Here is an 18,005-nt window from a genome sequence, read left to right as displayed (position 1 = left end):
AGAAAAACATGTAATAAGCCGAATGGAAAATGGAGGTCTCCACACAGTAAACAGGCACAGAGTGCTCACTGGTTTTTATGACAGAGCTGATACACACTGATGAAAAGAACAGAAAGTAGATGTTAAAGTGTTAATTATTATTTCTGAGTAGTGGGACCTGGATAGCCTTTTTTGTCCCTTTTTTCAGACTTATTATATTAAATATACATTATTTTTCATCTGAAAAAAGCATTTTTAGATGTGTAGTACCACACATTGGAGAATAATACACGAGTACTTACAGAAACAAATAACTAGAAGACACAGCAGCAGTGCCACACAATGTAGAACGGGCGATCCTGAATAACACCGTGCAGTTACATAAGGACCCACAAAGTGAGAGCACCTGCTGTAACAGGGCGCGGCCCCCTTCTATTTGTCACTTATGTCTTCAGGGCTGAGGCAGTTCTGAGCATGGCCAGTGTCAGTGTTGGTGTCTGGATGGATGCCACTGGATGTGAGGGCACCTGCAAGCCGAGAGGTATAACAGAAATCATCCTCTGCCTTTTCTGTCTTCTTTCTTTGTTACTTTAAAAGAGAGGCATAAATAAGATAAACTGTGTATCTTCCCTACTGAAATTTCAGTAATGAAACCGTTTTTAAACTCTTCACAGCTCATATTCTGCCTATAACCGTCTTTTCATCAAAGCTTCACATTTATTAAATGTTAATTAACTCAGTTAATTAACTCCCTGTTGAAACCTTCTACTAAAGAACATGAAATGCACTACGTGAAAGGACCACGCCTGCAGTGACTAGCTTGGCTGTCTTGACGGCAGTGCAGTCAGCCCCCAACATCCCGTGGCTCTGAGCTCCTGATGCTGCTAAGAGAGCACGCTGCCGCCTCAGATGGAGAGAAAGTGTGAAAGCATTTCCTGAAATCTACAACACTGACAAAACATAACTGACAAATCCCAGGCTCCTTTGAAGCTGTCATTTTCGGTTTCTGGCCAACCCCTGTCAATGAGCAGAACCACCCCATTCCCGAGCAATGGCACTCACTTGGTAAGGAGTTTTGGAGAAATTTCCAGGTATAGAATGTAACCAACTATACGTAGAACTCTGCCAAAAGAAACAATGCAATACCCTGATTTTGGAAGACACTCAATATATTCTCCTAAGCCTTAGTAGCTGGAAAGGCTGGGCTATTCCTAAGCCACTTATTTATTTCACAGCCAGTGAGCATCTCCCACAAACCCTGTTTCCCTGTGTCTGCTGGGAGCCTCAGGCACACACTTGCTGTTGATCTTATAAGTCACAGGGCAGAGGCGTGTGTCTCACCCTGCAACCCTCACACAGGCTCGCCTCCTAGCCTCACAGTTTGAACTTGGCCCCATTTTCTAACCTGTTTATTTGGTATCTGTTCTTCTGTAAGCTGCCTGAAATGCTTTTTGGAACAAGTCAGAAGAATGAGTGGGTAGATAAATGGACAGATGGACAAGTGAGAGGTGGGCAGACAGACAGAGAGACTCCAAGAAAAGGGGAACAAATAAAATTTCCTGTGCAAAACCCTCTTCTAGTCAGGGAAGAAAACCACCACAGAGAAGAGTGAAGAGGCAGGTAGCTTAGGACGGTTTCCTGGATTCCATGAAATGTCACACCAAGAGATGAGAGGGTAGAACTATAAATAATAAAAGAAAAAAAGCACACATGCATGAAAAATATATCTACAATATGTACTTTCTAAAGAATAGATTCAAATCAGCAGGGCCCAATACCACAATCCTTGGGTATTTACAGAAATGAGAATCCCATCTCCAAACCACAAGGCATCCCTTTGGAGCACTGAGAGTCTACACGGGGCGGTCATAAAGCCATCACCGCAAAATCTATGCTATCCTGCACTTACGAGGAACGAGCAGTTGTGCATGCGTGACAGTTACAAACCACAGCACCTCTACGGGGAAGGGACACCTAGCTAGCCCCGTCTCTGCAGGACAGAAAACCAGTCCTGGAGACCCTAGGCCAACCTACCAGTTCTACATCTCACAGGACTGGTCACTCCAGAGCAGGACTCGAACTCAGACCCACGTCTGTAAGCACGATATTATCATGCTTTGTGTGATTTTTGTGTGTATAATACATTTGTTTCTAGCATGAAAGGATATTTAATAAGTGATCGATTGTCTTGTCTATCTCATTAGCTCACAATCAATCTTTATACTGTTGAATTGTACTCTTTTCCTCTGGAGAATGGAACGGAAAGAGCAGGGGTCAGAATGAGGTGGGGCTCCATTCTTTATCTGGTACCTCATCTCATCCACGTCCCCAACCAGGGAGAAGGAGCAAATGTTCTCTTCATCTTTTAAAGAGAGGGCTCCACTGATGATGACTTACTCAACCCAAAAACCAAGGCTGGGGGAAGGGCACTTGTAGCAACCAGAGCAGTATCAGATGTAGGAAAGTGAAAAGAGCTCACGGGAGGGCTCAGGGGGTCAGCCTGATTTAATTTCAATCGATAAAAAATACCACACTCTAAAAATACTAGCATGCAATGGATTTGCTCTTTCTTGACATCTAGCAAGTTTCCACAGCCCACATGTAACTTTATCATGAACCAGTGAAAGGAAGAGTCTACAGACAGGGAAAATCAATGCCACAGGCAGGCTGAAACCCAGGCTGGAGTTTAGGAAGAGAAAGGGCATAGTTAAGAATTGGGGAAAGGCTGGAGGAAAAAATCATCACAAGGACTCTCAAGCATCATCCTACAATCATATAATCATTCATTCAAGAGAGAGTTACTGAGGTCCTATTTTGTGCAAGATTGTACACAAGGCAAAGCAAGAATGCAGCGACCATGTTGGCAGCAAGGGGTGGGGCTAAAATTCACTTCTGATCCCAGTACCTTGCACACTTGTCCTCAGTATAAAGGCAAAGAAAAAAAGTAAAATAATATTCTGTAAACTCAAAGCATTGCTGAAAAAATTAAAGAAGACCTAAATACCTGGACAGACACGCCACGTACATTCCTGGATCAGAAGACAGTGCTCTTGGAATGGCAGTGCTCCCCAGAGTGATCCGTATATTCTATGTGGTCTCGATCACAATCCCAGTGGGCTCCTCTGCAAAAACTGATTAGTTGCTGTTATAATTCATATGGGAATTCGAGGGTCTCAGTAACCAAAACGATCTTGAAAAAGAAGAACAACATGAGAGGACTTGTAATTCTCAATTTGAAACTTTACAACTGTATCTCCAGGTGAGATTAGAGGCCATTTTTAAGTTATTACTGTGTTTATCCTTATTTTCTAAATTCTCTAGAATGAATATAATTGTTATAATAAGGAAAATAAAAAGTAAGGTATCTTTTAAAACATGCACACCGATTCATTCATTGGAAAAAAAGTATTTTAACTATAAAGAGGTAAACAAATATCTAGTGAAAAAGGACTACTTAAAAACAAGAGTGCATTTACATTTTTAAGAAATTGAAAACTGAAAAGCACAAACACATCAAGTTTCTAGGGAGACAAATACAACATATTAACACTTATTTTCAAAAATTCTAATTGAACAATGAAAACTCAAGAAAGGGAAAATCGCCATTGACAACCAAATGCAAACACATGGAGAGCAAAGGCCTAGAAATCACAGTTCCTTTAACTCTGCTACTACCTCAGTAGGGGAGGAAATTCCTCACTGAGGAGACAGTGGAATCCCATGCATAAGACAGGATACACAGTACAAACTGCGCTAGAATCGGGGGTGATTTCTTAGAAGAATTCTAAAGTTAGAACATTGCTGAAAAACTATAAATACACTGACAGACAGATTAAAACACACAGTCATATATATTATATAGAAACAGATGAAGTCTGCTCCCATGTTACATAGAAATACAAACATATTTGTTCATTTATGGGCACTAATTACTTTTTCCCAGGTAGAATATTTCAACTAAAACAAATAATCAATAATACACCCCTCTTGTCAAATCTAGTTGATAAGTTACTCTGCTATGTAATCATAATGTGCCTAAGATAGATCTAAAATAAGTGAAAAAGATCTTTGTATGGTTTCTTGAACTCTTCTCAACATTCCAAACTTAATTTTAAAATAGATCTGAGCAGTATTTCTATATTATCTTTTCCCTCGTGAAATGACCAATACAGTCTGTTGTCAAAATTCTGTCCTTACAATGATTCACGAGCACCGTATCCTCACAAAACTGCTGGACAGCAAGTCACTATCCAGACACTGTGACCAAACAAATGAAACACAAGGAAGACAGTGACCTTATGCTGGAGGGCTTACCGTCTGTGTCAACACCGGGGTTTTTATTTGATTGGTTTGATTGGGTAGCAAAATAAAATCAATCAATTATTTTCTTCTTTGAGCATTCTCTAAGTCATGACTCTGCTGTTAGTGTCATGAGCAGGAAAGACTTAAGCATGACTTGATTAGGTCAAATAGCAACAATCATCACCGGAGAGTGAGTAATAAAGAAGTTAACTGATAGCAATGCTTCTGCCTACATGAGACCTAAAATAAACCTACACTGATCTCTGCAAGGAAAATGAGGAGATGAGGTTCCCAATGAGAAAACAAACAAACAAGAAACCAAAAAAGGAAAGACTTTTTCATTAACGATTCCAGGCAGTAGTGGAGCATGGTGGTGAAGAGCACAGATGCTGGGGACAATCATGAGGCTCTGAACTCCCAAAGCACTGGGTAGCTTTGACACTGATAAGTCAGTGAAATTTTCTGCATCTCAGCCTCCTAACCATAGACTGGGGACAACAGCACCCGTCTCCTAGAACGGTCCTAAGAATTAAGTTATTTTATACGTAAATTTTAAATAAAATACCTCAGATTTTAAATATTGCCCCAAAAGCACAAGGAACAAAGAAAACAGAGATAAATTTGAGTTCATCAAATTTAAAACTTTGCTTCAAAGGACACCACCCAGAAAGTGAAAAAACAACACTCAGGAGAAAATATTTTCAAATAATTTATCTGATTAGGAATTTGTATCTCCAAATAAAAAAGAGCTCCTACAATTCAACAAAAAAGACAACTAAATTAAAAAATGAATAAAGGATCCGAAACGGTATTTTTCAAGGAAAATATACAAATGGCCAATAAGCACAATTAAACGATGTTCAAAATCATTAGCTGTAAGGGAAATCATGTCAAAGCCACTAGGAGAAACCGCTTCACACTCACTACATTAGGTTATATTTAAAAAAAGAATAACAAGAACTAATGAGGACACACAGAAATCAGAGATAACAGCCCTTGCTGGTGAGGATGTAACGCTGCGAGGCTACTTTGGAAAACAGCCTGGCAGGACCTCAGAGAGTTGAACAGTTGGTTTCTGAATGACCCAGCAATTCTGCTCTGTGGGCACACACGTAAGAGAACTGAAAACAAATGTCCACATAAAAACTCCTACAGGAATGTTCACGGTGCCATTATTCATCCCAGCCAAAAAGAAGAAACAACCAAAATGCCTATCACCTGATGAATGGGTAAACAGAGGGGCCCAGCCATACAGTGGAATATTATTCAGCAATAGCAAGCATGGAGTACTGACCCAGGCAACAATGTGGACAAACATTGAAAACGTTACTCAGTGTGAAAGAAGTCAGTCACAATAGACGGTTCCATTTACATGAATTGACTCGATTTACATGAAATGTCCAGCACAGGCAAATCCACAGAGAGAAGAGTGGCTCCCTGGGGCTGGGGGAGGATGGGGAAGATGGGAATGACTGCTTATGCATACGGGGTTTCCTGTTAGGGGGATGAAAATATTCTAAGATTGACTGGGATGCACAATTCTTGGCATAGAGTAAAAACCGGTGTAAATTTTAATGGGTGAATTGTATTAAAACTGTTAAGAACAAAAGCACCTCGGGCCAGTACCTTCCCACTGTAGATGCAAATTGCTAAATTTTATTACAGGAAGAAGAAACTGCCCTCAGCATGAAAACAGCAGATCAGCAAATGTGAGTTAACCGAAATTGGACAAGAGCAGTTCACTTGAAACAGTTGCTGAATGTATACGAAATATTCAGAATGAAGAAAATCAGTTTGACATCAAGATGAAGCATTCTGCTTCAAATGCAGATCAAGGATTCGGCAAGCCCACCTGCTAGAAATAACCAGAGAAGAAACCTGGTTCTTAAAACAAGCACCACATCCAACAAGGAAATGGTGGTGAGGAAAGCAGTCAGCCAAAAAACTGGAACAGTTTGCTACAAATAATTTCTCCACTGAAATTTCAAAAATAAAATGAAAGTGATGCAATGCTGTGCTGCCCTCACGTGAATGGGCTTCCTCCGGTGCTCAACAGTTCTGTAACCCCGAATGAGAGACTCAGGAGAATCAGCATGGCTCCTGACTGTCCCCAGGTGACTGCCCACCAGCACGCTGACCACCATCACATCTGCCAGGGTTGAATTGCAGAGAAGAGACCAACTTCTGAAAGGCACAGGAAATGTTGGCAAGGGAAAAAATGGCTGCAGTCAGTCCTGGGACAGAGACCCTGACAGCAGAGGCCAGAAGGCTGCAGGTGAACTGGAGTGGCCCTGGGGAAGGAAGGGACCACAAGGGAGCAGATCTCAATTCTCTTCTGTCTCTCCCTTGGGTAGGAGAGATAAAACCTGCATCATTCTCACCTGGAACTGTGGGTTATGGCTGGCAGAAGTCGTACCGACACGGAATGATTATTCAAGACTCTGTGGGAAAAGTCCAGAAAAAGAGAAGGAGTAGGGAGCCAACTCCACGAGCCTCTCAAATGCTCCTATATTTACTGTGTATAATGAAAGGGAAAAGTGCTTAACAGTTGTGTGATAGTAAGTAGGAACTTGAGGAAAGACGGGAGGATACAGAGATTGTAGAATCCACAATGAGTACAAAGGCTTAGTGTACCTTTAGGGAAGTCATGGGGTGAGGAGAATAAGATACATTCTTTAGATATGTGAATTAGAAATCAGACCACGAGACCAGCCAGGTCCTTGTTTTGGGGATAATAGAGTATCTAAAAGCACACAAGACCAGCTTTTATAGCTGAGGGCCTGGGTCCTTGCTTTGCAATGAGCAGAGTGCTATCTAAAGCATCAACTATGCAAGCAAAGCATTGTCTCTGCTTTTTAAGGCAAGGAGACAGGAGTGAGGATGCACAGGCTCCTGCTGGCAAAGCAGTTACTAAGCACACATTTTTCTTCTGAACATTGACAGGCAGCTGGGGTCTGTTACAACTTGTTAACCTAATCTTGGGCTCCCACATGTAACCATTATGGAACCATTATGGAGGACACCCTAGGATAACAAATCCTAGCTCTGGGTCTTTTCCTGCCAGCTTCAGACACTCTAGCAGGATCTAGACACATCCCTGAATAATGATCCCACAGAACCACCCACACTCTTAACTCCTGGTGCTTGAAACTTAATTTTAGCTCTACACAACTTAACAAAGAAAAGTTTCAGAAATAGAAGATATTACATTCTTTTGTATCTCATCATATGAACTAATTTTTCTGATTGCTCTAAGCTGCTTCTAATTGGTAAAGCACCTAATTCTGCAGGTGAATTCAGTACTTTCCATTGGGCATAACTAGCCAGTTTGGGCTCGCTGAATTCTATTGGTCAAATACTGATACACTTAATTGATTTCATTGTTCATCGATTTCAGCCGGGAGGAGAGGGAGTGTCACTCTGTTCCTCAGCCCACCCTCAACTCTTTTCTCATCAGCAACTCAGGCCTGCTGAAAATAAAGCAAAGAATTTGTTTCCCTTCTACGCTTTCCACAAACCCAACAGGAAACATCAGCCTGGAGAAAGAATTCAACACAAATGTTAAAACAAAAATCTATAAAACCTGAAGCAACTCCATCTCCAAATCATGATACACAATGATATGAAAGTAAGTGTGTCAAGCACAAAACATGCGTGAGCCTGACCACCTGATTTCTATTCTTCAAAGGAAGGAAGGTTTTCATATTTTTTATTATCACTCTTTCTCATTGCTTCTGATTAAGCCAAAAATTAGTTTATGAAATAATTAAACACTGCAATAACAGATTTTTGTTGTATCAATTATAGAAGGCATTCAGAGGTGATAGGAAAACCCACCATTGTAAAAAATGTAAAATTTCTTCCCCTGTTAAGAACACGTATACAAAATGCAACAGAGAATTCAAATTCTTGTGGAGAGGAGCAAAAGCCACCGAATCAAAGCAAAGTCATTACTATGAGTCAATTCAAAATTCACTAGACAAGCATGCTCAAAGCATTCAAAGAATTTTAAAGGCACACTGCAAACCATTCACTTAATAATCTGCAGGCTAGAGGAAGAATTTCCCTCTTTAACAGACAACAGAAATCAAAAGGGTGACCCTCCAAACAAAGACAAAAGATCAATCAGGTTTTTAACAGCTCTGATAAATCAGCATGTTCTAAAGAACAAAATTCAGAAATTTTAAACATTCATTCAAACCACAATGAAACAAGCACTTAAAAAAAAAGAAAAAAAACCCCAAAGAAACTAAGCACATTGATCATGCACTTGGATCAATGAGAACGTCTTTTACCCTTCGAAGAAAGAACAGGCTATAGCATTTTACTTGAAAATTAACACTACTTTAAAGATAACTCCTAAAACGGATTTCATCATTCATGTTGCCTTGAAAACCCTGAGGCACTTGTATCTGATCAGAAAAGCAATTCTGAGTAATAGTATGTTACAATTCAGCGCCAGTTTGCTTTAGAAGGAAAAAGAAAAGCTACTGTTCCTCAAATCCTGCACAAAGTGTGAAGTGCCTCCCTGCCCCTTTCCCCTCGTGTTTTCAAACCCGATGCTCCCCAACCCTTCTGAAACAAGTGTGAGAACCTCGTATTCCCACCAATATGTCAAATGACTAAAGAATATCAATTTACTTGTGTAAATATATGCCTACATCTTGAACTGGAGGAGGAAGGTATCAGAGGGCTACATGGAGCTTATTTCTACCTTCCTGAAATCACACACACACACGTTCACACAGACACAAACACATACACACTGACTTACTGAGCACTTCACAAGCTTAGGAATTCCAACTTCTAGAAGATAACTTTGCAGTTATTTTAAAATACAAAACTGTCAAGTTTTGAAAGACTTGATCATCTGCTAAATCATCCAAATATCAACGAGACCCAATTTGCCTTCTCTGTAGAATGTAATTTCCCATGATGTCAAAGCAGACCCTAAGAAGTACTGAATCCAAGACTCGTGTTTATCACTAGCTATGATCGTTTTTAAACAAGTAAACAGATTCAGAAAGGTATGTCCCAACATTTATTCTTATTGAAATAGCATGTGTATTCAATTGTCTATACAGAAAATAGGTCCCATGATGGTGTTTAAGAGCTATTTTGTGTATTGCAATATTTATTTTTAAGTACAGACAAGGAGGGTGGGTATTACTCAGTTGTAGAGCACCTGCTTAGAATGCACAATGTGCTGCTTCAATCCCCAGTAATTCCCCCCCAAAAAAGTGCTTATTTAAAAATAAGAAAAATGTTATAAAAAAATGCAGACTAAAAACCACTGCAATGTAGAAGCCAGAACTATAATAAAAAAAACATGTGTTTCTATCAAATACTGACTATATGTCAAACACAGGGACAACCACAAATCACCCCTGACAACCATCAAATGTGGTTCTCAGCAACCCTTCTAAGTAGACACAGATGAGCAACCCGGCACTGTGGATGAGGAGACGGAGCTCGGAGGAGCCGGGGATGCTGACCGTCCTGCTCCCCATGACACCACGTCAGCCCAGGACAAGCGCTGACAGAGCTGCAGTGAGGGGACATGCAGCTGCGTGGAAACTTCGGGAGCTGGGAGTCCCAGAAAACACGAAAAATTGTTCAGTGAAAAACCAGCTCAAATATATTACACTGTGCCACATTCTTTAAAAAGGGAACATGACTGAGACCTTTTTGATGCCTACGTGTCCTTTATGCCATCATCAGTTATTTGCCCTCTCAACGTGACCAGTGATGATCTGGACCCCTTATGAAGTGCACTCAGATGGCAGAGCTTTTAAAGCTGTTTTATGAAGTTTGTAAGACTCTGTCTATGCCTCACAGGCGGCCATCCATCACTTCTCACCAGTGTGGACGTACCACCTGAAATCACTCCTTTCTGCTTTTTTAAAATCCCTTCATCTAATCCAGAATTTTCAACAGCAAAGAATCAGCTCAACCACAGACAGTGAACAGCTTTTCACCAAATGGACTCAAACAGCCCATCGGACTACCTGGAAGCCCATTCCTTCTATTAAACCCAATTCCAGGTACTTCATCATTTTCTGATTGGTGGACTTGGCCACTGACTGGCCTACTCAGAGAGCTTCCAGCCTCACATCTGGGGGTGGGAGAGGACCCTGCTCTTGGGAGAAATCAGTGAGGAAGTCGGACATCCTCCAGTCAGGACTGCACATGTAGAAGTGCCACAACGTGCTCAGAAATTATACCGTCAGCACCCCTGGGCTCCCATGGACTGGTTTCACTTTAACCAAACTCACGAGACACTGATGCAAGAAAACCGGAAACTTAACTTATTAATGTAACAGAATATGTGAAACTATGAACCAGACTGAAATATCAGAGTTCAACCATGAGTACAGTTTCTCCTCCATGGCCTAATCACGGGCAGGCAGTCACATGGCAAACATGGACAGAAGCAGAGCAGGAAGGGTTTCTAGATTAACTCAATGGACTAAATTTCTGTTATACGAACAGATCTACTGCCTGGAAAACAATTAACGCTAATCACGTTGCAGTCTTTGTGGACAGTGGCTGAGACACGACTGTGAGCACCTGTGTAACTCTCCTTTCCCTGTCCTTATTGGGCAAACTGATGCACAGAGGTACAGAGATCCTGGGATGCAGATACCTCTAAACACCCAAAGCCCATCCCTGGGAGCCTCAAAACCAGACAGCCAGGGTTTAAATACCAGCTCTGCCACTTACTAGCTCTGTGAACTTGGCCAACTTACTTACCCTCTGTGTGGCTCAATTTCCACATTGTAAAACTGGGATAAAAATCAAACATTCCTTACTCGATTGTTGAGAAGATTGAAGGATTCATTTCTGTAAAACTCTCAGAAAACAATATAGCACATTATTGGTGCTCAACAAATGTCAACTTAATATTAAGGTGATTTACAAGTCTCCTTTCTAATCATCTTCTGTGTTTCCTGCTTAGACTAAGTCCCAAAGAAAATCCTTATTTCTCCTTTTATAAACTCTTGGGGAGCACTCTTCTGTTCCATACCACCACCTGCTTATACTGAGGGAGGGGATGCCTCCTCCCCACTCCTCTTGGCCACGGAGAGTGCTTCTCCACACCACAGACCCTTGGCCCACAGCTAGCCTTTATCACACTAACAGAGTGAGGTGTGAGTCCGGAGAGACAAGCAGGGTATGTGAAACCGTTCCTTTCCTTCCAGTGCTGGCCACACTTGGGAAGCACCCGGGATGCTCAGCTCCATGGCAGGACAGCCCTGTGCATGATGGGGCAGATCCTCTCAAGGGAAGGCTCGCTGTGGCCCAGAGTTACCTGGGACAGGGTGAGTCTCTACTTCTGGGACACAGTATAATGACACGCATTTTCCCACAGCCCTGAAGTTCATGGAGAACGTGGCTTCATCAGTAAAAAAAAGAAGACATATATCGCCTGCTTACTCTTTTCTGTCATCTCTCATTTGGCTGCTGGAGACAACATGTGTATAAGTATTGGATCCCCTTAAGCCCCAACATATTTGAAGTAACAAAAAATTCTGTGGCTTAACGTTGGTTCAGGGTGACTGTGTAACAGTTCTGACTTTGCTGATGCTAAATTATGGGTATAGGAACTATGGAACCTCCTCAAATATCTTTCATCATAAACCAGCTTTCCTTATTTTCCTGTTTCTTAGTAATTGCCAAAGACTATCAAATGATGGCTTCTCACAAAACAGTAGCTAAAGTTTATGAGCCCTATTGACATGCCCACTGTGGTAAACAGTTTACATAATTTCTAATTCCCACAATTCTACAAAGCAGATATGAGCATCCCCATCTTACAGACGAGGGAAATCTCAGAACGAACTGACTTAGGCTCACGTGGCTCAGTGGCAGCGCGTGCATGCAAACCCAAGTCAAAAAACTACACCCCTTCCTATATGTACCAAATCTCCTACCACCAATTAACACACAGCGGCGGGGTCAATACTCAGGGAACTCAGTACACTTTTCAGCTTTAAGGTGCTCCAGAGGCCGCTTCTAGCTGTTTTATAAATTCCCGGCTCACTGGTTTCTAGCACTGGAAGAAAAGTCCGATTTTGCCATTGTTTGCACAGCAAGTCTGAAATGTTCACAGCGAGATGGCAAAATAAAACTAAGATATAAGCAGAATAATTTTTCCAGGTAGACAGACATAATAGAGACTGTGCTATTCTGAAGCATTAAGCAAAGAAATCAAAATAAAATAACGTTGTTTAAGCCTTCTTTAACAAACAGGAAAATTAAGACGGTAAGAAGGTGCAACAGCGCCACCTATGGCTAAAAAGACCTTCCAGGTTGCCGGGAAACATGCAACACAAAATTGCCTGTAGGATCAGAAACGAGAATCAGATAACTAAAAGCTTATGTAGCACATACTACACTTTGTTTCGGGGTAAGGGAGGGGTATTCAGTATTTAATCTGATATTGCTAATACTCCTGAATATAAACAAAAGACATAGGCTTATGGAAACTCATCTTAGAGGAGGAAAGAAACCAGTCCATCCTCTTCAGTTTACAGGAGGGGAGACTGAGACCTGGGATCTGTCCTCCTGGCAATTGGCAGCAAAGCTCTCCTAGGCCTCATGTCTTGCACTGTAGCAAAAACCAACAGATCTTTACTAGGCCTATATTCATAAAAGTAACGTCTGTATTTTTCCAACAGTAGGTAATCTAAGTATCTTGCAAAATACTTCTCAAAGAGCCAGGAAATCGTAAAAGTTTGTTGAAATACAAAAACATTTATTGACATATTAAAACAGCATGAGATTTATTCTATTAAAAAAGTTACATGTCAAATCAATATTTTGATATTTTAAACCTGTTAAAAGTGCAGGAAAAAAAATCAAAATTTTCTTTAATCACAGAAGAGAGAAGATTATTCCCTGAAAATGATAAATGTGGATTTTTCTAAACTTAATGGATCTGGTCAGAATCCACGAATTTAAATGTCTGAGTGGATGTTACATGGCAACATGAATTCTGAGTTTTAACAATACACATTCTGTGTAAATAATCTTCAAGGTAGTCTGCTTAAGGCAATTTAATTAGTCCCTGTCTCAATAGAATGATACAGATTTCATTAAAACTTCATAGTGCACTAAAAAAAAAATAAATGAATCCTTGTTACTTTAAGCCATATTCATATATATCATATATATACATATTGAATATGCATCAGAAATAAGCCACCCCCTTTAGTATTCAGAGTTGATCCTTCTAAAATACCTGTCATTGTGACAGCACATTTTTATTAAGCACCTCTTGGGTGCTTTGTATACAAGGCGTCTAACTCTCACAGTTAGACAAGGAAAACGATATTACTCAAATTTCACAAATGAGGAAATGTACTTAAGCCATAAAAACAACTTACCTATTCATCATCAGGAAAGAAAAGAGTAATGATTTTACTTACAATATTCACTGACAATCTTTTCTTCCATACTAAGACTACATAAAACAAATTCAGTCTTTCTAAGTTTTTCTGTCAATAAGGGCCACTAGAGAAAAGCAAGTAACATCACTAGCAATGGTTGGACTTTCAAAGCCCACTTCTCTTTTGCACTATAATTATTTTTAATGTTTTGTTTTTAGTGCTCACAGAGCACTAAAATTTAAAAAAAATTAATTTTTTAAGTCATTACCTGAGAATAAAACTTTTGTAAAAATGTACAATTTTAATTTATGCCACTCTGTCTCACATTCTCACTGGTGTCTCTCCTTTGAAGTCCTCATCAGGCTGAGATCACTAAAATTGGCCATTTATGGAGTCACAGGAGTTCGGGAAACCACTCAACGGGAGGCTGATTAGAGGAGCAATTAAAAATGCACCCTGTGCAGCCAGGGTTCCAGCACCGAGCTAGCCACTGCCAGCTGCGTGTAATTTGGGACAAGCTGCTCCACCTCTCAATCCCTCAGCTGCAAAAAAGGAGACAATAATACCTACCGTCAAACACCTGCTATGAAGTAAAACATGAGGAAAGCATTTTAGCCTTAGGTAGGTGTCCACTCAGAGCGAGTTTGGTCATTATGATGATGAGGATGGGTGTTAATAAATTAAGCTAGACCAGAAAATAGAGATCACCATAAAGGAGAAACATTTAAATCAATGAGTATTTCCTTTTGGATGGATTGCAGAATATTCTATTGATTTTTTTTTAATAAACCAAGATTTGTCCATTAATAATAGATTTACAGGTTCATGGACAAGTCTCCAGAAAAAGAATTAGAGGTCTCTAACCTCTGAATACTAAGAAAGTAAAGTTTAAAAAGAATTATGGGGGAGATTATACCTCATTTGAGAGAGTATGTGCTTAGCATGTATGCGGCCCTCAGTTCAGTCCCCAGTAACTCCATTTAAAAACTTTTTTTTTAAGAAATGGAGAATTAAAGCAAAAAGTTGGAGGAATACAGAATTTTTTTAGAGACTCAACTCAGACTTTTGATGGGGAATAAAACATCCATTTCTCAGAGGAAATCTTGAAAACTATGTAAACTGGATCTGAGATGTCTAGTCTTTTAACATTATTCAAGAATTCATATTACCAAGTCTTAAAACTACCTGATAACCCACAGCGGTGATAGTGATCATAACAGCTGCCAACACGGATCGAGCTCCAGCTAGGAATGCTCTGTTCTGACATCTCTGCCCCTGAGGACTCACCAAGATGAGAGCACTAACTTCGGTCATTCATGAGCATCTCATGTAAGTCCTCAATTTGTGCTTCTCACTCCCCCCTCACCAGGCCCTCTGTGGGAAGTACTGTTATCATCTTCCCCACCTGCAGTTAAGGCCACTAAGGCACAGAGACTAAACCCGATCCAGGTCACACTGGCATTAAAGGACGTCTGTATTTCTGCTGTTTTACTTTTTACAAAGGAATCTGAGATATCAATTCAAGGGAGACTGTTAAATAATAAAGTCTGTCTGGTCCCCACTTCAAAGAGCAGATACTATAAATTCCTGATGTAGGATGAGGCTGCCGCCACAAACTGACTCAGCTTGAAATTAATATCCAAGATGAAGCAGTGAATACACGTAAATATTCACGATTGTCAACTCTGCTCATGGGTCTGGGCCCTTCACTGCCTGAAAGGCGGTGAAATCCCCACCCATGTCAGGGAGGGAAGCGCGGCTCTTCCAGGTCGCACCCAGGCTTCACGGGCTGTTTCCCCCCACAGACTGTCGTCAACGATTAAAAAGCTCTCAAGATTTTTACACCAGGCAAAACTGAAAGACATTTCTGCAGATGGAGCACTTTCTCAGGCTTAAACCTTTTTTGCCTACACTCAGCAAGGGGGAAAAAGAAACATGACTCTGCAAAGTCTCTGAGTCTCACCACTCACACGAGTAGAACGGCCTCAGCACAAGATGACTGTTCACATTGCAGGGTGAGAACAAAATAAAGCCGCCCCAACCACAGACACTCCCAGAGACAGCGCTAAGCAGTCTTCTGCACACTCACGGTTGTGCAGCCCTCACCACCATCTATTTCCAGAACACTCCATCATCCCAGAAGAAACCCCCTGTCACTATCAGTCATTCCCAATCCCCCTCCACCCAGACCCTTGCAACCATCACCTGCTCTCTGCCTCTGCATTTGCCTATTCTGCGCATTTCAGATCACTGAAGTCAACAATATGTGGCCGTTTGTGTCTGGTTCCTTTCACTTAACGTGCTGTTATCAAGGCTTGTCCATGTTGAAGTGGTATCAGCATCTCTCTCTCTTTTTTTTTTTTTTTTTGAAAACGTTAAAGTTTATTAGAAGGTGGTAAGTACTATCAAAAAGAGTAGAGTGGAGCATAAGGGGTGGGGATTCAAAGGGAAAAGGGCAGGTTGAGTAATCAGGGTGGACTTCCCAGAACAGGTGGCCTTTTTCATCTTCCCCTTTATTTTTTATTTTCCTTTTTATTCACCCTTACGTATGAATAATGTTCCACTACATGGAGATACTACATTCAGTTCATCCATTCAGCAGCTATGTATGGACGACGTCCAGAAGAATGAGTGTAAGAGGTGACTAGCAGGGATGGCATTTAAGCAAAGGGCAAGATGTGCTTTAAAAAAAAAAGCCAACAAACAGAGGCACAAGGAAATTCAGTGCGTTTCTGAGCAAAGTGCATGCTTGCTTCGGCAGGACTACCGTGCAGGGCTGGGGAGGATATTGGCAGGAAACACGGGGAGGGAGTCACCTGAGAAGACTCCCCACCGAAATCAGCTCAGCCAATTCTCCTCCCTCATGTTTCTAGGTTTCTCTTATTTCATGTAATAGCACTTTAACTACACATCTGATCATCTGCATCAGACCACCTTAACTCGAAGCCACAGAAAATCATTCACTGACCGGAGCAGCTCCAGGACAAAACTGTGATGGACCAGGGAGTCCTGCAGCATCCCAGCCTGCAGGCACAAACCCCACATGTGCCTTGGTGATGTCCGGAAAATAAAATGCATGGAAATATCTCACTGCTGGTGCACGACATCTGCCCCCAAATTGCCCCAAAATCATGCTGGCAAAGCACTACTCAACCCTCTCACTACAAAAAAAAAAAAAAAAAAGCTAAGAAGGCAAATTTAGGCTCTGCCATTGAAAACCAGCAACCATAACTGCCAGTATCTGAGCTGGAATACTCCTGACTTCAAAAACCACTGAGCGCTTACTTTTCAAATGGGAAAGCATATATGTATTCCATGTAGATGATATTACAGTAGGATTTTTATTTTCGAAATTTCCAGTTCAACATTAGCATAAGAAAGATTATGTTTCAGCTTTTAAAAAACTCCATTATCTTCCACTTTCTTAATTTTGCACCTATTATTATTTTATAAATGGAGCTATGTTACATATTATAAACCAAGTATTTGGCTTCTGCAAATGACCTTTATGACCTCACTATTTCAGAGCAAACTTTAATGATGTTTTGAGAGGTGGGGCCTCAGGCGCTCACTAACAGCTCTTTAAATACTGACAAGGATGTGCTATTAAGTAATGCAAAGGCTCTAAGTCCACATTAACTAGGAAACCAAAGAAACTACACCAAAGCCTTACTTTATCATTTTTAAACATTCCTATTTTTTGAATATTAAAGTTCTTAAAAGATATGATTTTTTTGAGAAAGACAACAGCTATATTAAATTTCCTCTCACCAAGAAAGCAATCTTTATCAAGAGTAAAAACCCCTATGGAAATTCAAAAGACAGGACGTTTCTAGCTAAGTGAACATGCAGATCTGAACACAAATATAAATCCTATCAGATCTCACTCGAACGAGCTCAACAAAGCCCTGGGCTACCTTGGAACTTAGCTCTTCTCTTCCAAATGTTGGCTGAGCAAAGATCATCACACAAGGCAGGGAAGAAGAGAAGAGGAAAGTCCACCTGGTGGCCTCCATCTGTTTTCTTCCAGCCAAAAGTCGCCTCTATGGTCGCTCCGCTAACAAGCCCTCCCCATAAGGAAATCCGGCATCCACACTGCCCCTGCCGTCCCCAAGCAGCCCCAACGCCCCTCTCCCACTTGTGGCCTCCCAGCCTGTGAATGGTCTTCTAATGTCACTCCCCAGTTGGCGGCAACCTCCCCCTCTTCCCTGCTACACACACACACACAGACACACACACACAGACGCGCGGAGCCAAGGCAGCCTTCCCAAAGCACAAATTTGATTACATCACCCCACTTCAAACCCTTCAGAGGCTCCCTGGTAGAGTTCT

At 41.1% G+C, this 18,005-nt stretch overlaps 1 long non-coding RNA gene across 1 annotated transcript in view; it reads right to left on the bottom strand.

Annotated features, from left to right (window-relative positions):
• The window catches only part of LOC105065919 (uncharacterized), a 127,220-nt gene that overhangs the window by 34,356 nt on the left and 74,859 nt on the right, over positions 1-18,005 (bottom strand). The window contains exons 5-6 of the long non-coding RNA XR_012503637.1: positions 2,984-3,169; positions 282-506 (exon numbers count right to left, since the gene is read on the bottom strand). This is a non-coding gene — a long non-coding RNA (uncharacterized LOC105065919). The remainder of the gene's footprint in view (positions 1-281; positions 507-2,983; positions 3,170-18,005) is intronic.

The sequence above is a fragment of the Camelus bactrianus genome, chromosome 32 (genome assembly GCF_048773025.1).
Source record: "Camelus bactrianus isolate YW-2024 breed Bactrian camel chromosome 32, ASM4877302v1, whole genome shotgun sequence".
Lineage (NCBI taxonomy): Eukaryota > Metazoa > Chordata > Mammalia > Artiodactyla > Camelidae > Camelus > Camelus bactrianus.
The sequence above is the reverse complement of the archived record's forward strand: the minus strand, read 5'-3'. Positions and strand labels throughout refer to the sequence as shown.